The 3,583-nt window shown below is 31.3% G+C and overlaps 1 long non-coding RNA gene across 2 annotated transcripts; it reads right to left on the bottom strand.

Annotated features, from left to right (window-relative positions):
- Positions 1 to 2,973: 2,973 nt before the first annotated feature.
- On the bottom strand, positions 2,974 to 3,255 carry LOC118752192. 2 transcript variants are annotated; one of them, XR_004994647.1, is made up of 3 exons: positions 3,214 to 3,255; positions 3,092 to 3,153; positions 2,974 to 3,019 (listed from the first exon to the last, which is right to left on the bottom strand). It is a non-coding gene; the product is annotated as an uncharacterized LOC118752192 (long non-coding RNA). The 2 variants fall into 2 exon arrangements; XR_004994645.1 differs by lacking the exon at positions 2,974 to 3,019 and adding an exon at positions 3,027 to 3,039.
- Positions 3,256 to 3,583: the final 328 nt, after the last annotated feature.

Below are 3,583 nucleotides of genomic sequence, written 5' to 3'. Positions count from 1 at the left end.
AATATAGAAGTATTACATATATGGAGATAGGACTTTTTTGAACCGAATAATATTAATAACATACTATATACATATCTAGTTTCAACATAAAAAAATTATATACACATTAATTGTCTGTACATATCTAAGTCAATATATGTGATATATATGTACATACTAGAGCTCTAGATACCCGGGTATCGAGCAATGCGAGTAGCTCGATACTCGCTCGAAACTCGTTCATTGCTCAACTGCTCAAATGTTTGTTAAAAATTTTCGAGTTTTTGAACAATTTCATAAACAAAAGAAAATTTGTAAATTGTATTTGTCAGCAGCTGCTTTCTAATTCATGTTAAATAAATTATATTATTAAATATCAATGTAACAACCCTTGCATTATATATCAATAATTGAAAAATTTTAAAAGTTTCTACAAAAAATGTCAATATAATAAAAAAAACATTGTTCAAATTACTCGAAAAAACTCGAATTGCTCGAGCTCATGCTCGAAAATTTTCGAGTAATGAGCATTGAACAAGTGTGCGAATACTCGCTGCTCATATACCCGGGCTGTTTCAAAATGTGCGAACAAAATCGAGAGCTCTAGTACATACATCTACATATCGTCGTTTAAAGTACAAAACCGTGTATCAATAAAATGCAAAACCGCGTATCAAGATAATGCAAACCCAGCGAGGTTGCATAAATTATTTTCTAGAGAGTGAAAACACTCATATTTCAAAATGGTTATCTTTTTTCTAAAAGCAATCGCATTCAGGGATGCCGTTTGGATCTAAATAGATCCAATTGGATACATTTTTAATCGAATTTTTGCGGGATACTTATTTTTTCCGGTCAGTATAAATGTGGATACTTTTTTAAATAGGCCAAAATTTTATATTTCCTATAAAGTTTTTTTCGTTCAAAAATCGATTTTCATTACAGATGGTAGAAAGCATTACGTTTTCTGAACGTATACAGAATCGCTATTAAGCGTGAAATTAAAGCATTTTATTTTTTGTGAACGAAGCAATGAACATATGAAGAGATCTCACCAAAATAGGTATAAGCGCAATTGCTTTAATTAGCTTAAAAGGATGCTTTAAGCAATAAGCAATATACATATCGTCGTTTAAAGTACAAAACCGCGTATCAACAAAATGCAAAACCGCGTATGTGACGTTGCATAAATTATTTTCTAGAGAGTAAAAACACTCATATTTCAAAATGGTTCTCTTTTTTATAAAGCAATCGCATTTCTGGCTAGTATATTTCAGGACGAATGGATAAGGATTGAGCTTGTGTGAGCAAATCCAATTTTTGGCAGCAAATGTCAGTTACGCGGTTTTGCAGAATGACGATACGCGGTTTTGTACTTTAAACGACGATATACATATATAAAGTAAATTATACTCTTTCTGTAGTAATATCTTTCATATCACATATTTTAATTTGTTAATTTAAAAAGAAAGAAGATTTCAATGCAGTTCAAAAAACTAAATTTGATTTATTTAAAGAGACTTTTATGAATTTTACTGAAAAGACTTTAAATACACTAAAAAATTTGTATTTATTTGCGCATATTAAGAGAGGTAACCAGTTTCCTCTTTTAATGTGTGCAAATTCGCACGCCGTGTAATAAAATTAATCATTGCCTGTACACATAAAATGTTTAAATAAAGTAATGTTTATTATTAGTAGGAAATGAGTAGTCCACTTGCAAACAGCGTTATGTGATTTTATAATAGAAAGCCATAAATTTGAAAAAGTGACTACGACAACAAGTAACATTTAAATTGAATCTTTTTTATTATTACCTGAAAATCTGGATAAATAGGAGCCTTATAAAATTGTAACATAACATAACATGTCATAAGATAACATTAACAGTCTATACGACCTAAAGCAGCTTTCTAAGTTCATCAGAAGATTGATACTTTTGAAAGTTCATAAATAAGTATGATAGCGACTTTTGGAAGAAGACTTAACATTTGATGCTATTTTTTTCAGAATATAAAAAGATTTTGCACTCTGTTGTTAGTGGACATGAAACTACTACTGGTACGTAATCCGCCAAAAACTAAGAATCGAAAAAATTTTACACAGCGCACTTTGCAAGTAGACTACTCAAATGTATTTGTAGTTTGAAAATTTTTGCAATTTTAAACATTCTATATGTGTGTATTTATGTGTATATTTTAAAGATCCCAAGCTCAAAATCAAATACTGAACATCTTAAACGTATATTTATACAGATGCTTGAGGAAAAATAGATACTTTTCAGTAGTAGTTTTACATGCTCTTTTTAGAGTGTACTTGCTACTTATTATATTTACTTTGCAAAATACTTATGCACAAAAAATGTACTTTATAAATTGAAATTACAAATGCTTGATTTTATGCACATGTATTCCAAGTCCTTAGGATGGGTTAAATTATGTCTTTTTCATGAAAATGTTTGGTTTTCTTACAAATTATGAGATGTATATGTAACAAAAAAAATTTGATACATTTGGATACATTTTTGGCTTGGTCAGGGATACATTTTCTTGAGACGGCGCGGCAACACTGATCGCATTTTTGGCTAGTATGTTTCAGGAAGAATGGATAAGGATTTAGCCAAGAACTTGTGTGAGCAAATCCAATTTTTAGCAGCAAATGTCAGTTACGCGGTTTTGTACTTAAACGACGATGTTTATATTAACAGGAACGCTGCAATCTAATACACTGGTGAATCAGAAACGCAGCACAGCAGAAGTATACAAACAATCTGCAAATGAATGGCTTTTTAGGTTTTTAACAAACAAAAACCTGGTTTCAACTTATTTCAACGTGTCTAAAGCACAACGCACACACTAATGCAAAGGCGCAACAGGGACGCAACACTGTAAAACACGGGCGGAGCAGGAACGCAGCACAGCAGAAGCGTCCACAAAATCTGCGAATAAATGGTTCATTAGGTTTTGAAATAACAACGAGCTGGTTCCAACTGACTTCAAAATATCTGCAGGATGATGCACACAATCAAATTCGGCCGCAGCTGCAGCTCACCAGAGAATGCTGCAAATGGAATGGTTCATCAATGAAGTCAAAATAATATGTTGTAACTTACGTGTATTAGCTCTTAATTACAATACCAGCACAGGTCGGCCAGGAAAACACTAAGGAAATTACCTAATAAATGCAAAATTATAATTAATTTGTAAAATAATTCGGTTTTATTACAATACTTACCAAATTTCAAGCAATTAGAAAACAAATGTCAGCGAATAAGAACAAAACGAACAACGAAAATTGAATCAATGTAGCTTGTTTAGAATTTTTTTCTAATATTTTGGGAAATGTTCAGTGAAATTAGCAAAGAAACAACACAGTTTCTCCTAAGGTAGCTCAAGATGGCGGATTAGAGCGAGAAGTTGCCAACGTATAACACCTTTCATTATTGCATCATGGCAGCTTATGAAATTAAAGTTTGTAAATATTTTAAAATAACTACATACATCTAACATCATTGTAATTTAAAAATAAAATTTCGTTTGTGCTTTATTTAAGTGGAAACATAATTACAAAACTGAAATCCATAGCCGCGGCGTTATTGCTTGAA

This window comes from Rhagoletis pomonella, unplaced genomic scaffold, assembly GCF_013731165.1.
Source record: "Rhagoletis pomonella isolate Grant_MI unplaced genomic scaffold, Rhpom_1.0 Rhpom_scaffold_00001, whole genome shotgun sequence".
Classification (NCBI taxonomy): Eukaryota; Metazoa; Arthropoda; class Insecta; order Diptera; family Tephritidae; genus Rhagoletis; species Rhagoletis pomonella.
The sequence above is the reverse complement of the archived record's forward strand: the minus strand, read 5'-3'. Positions and strand labels throughout refer to the sequence as shown.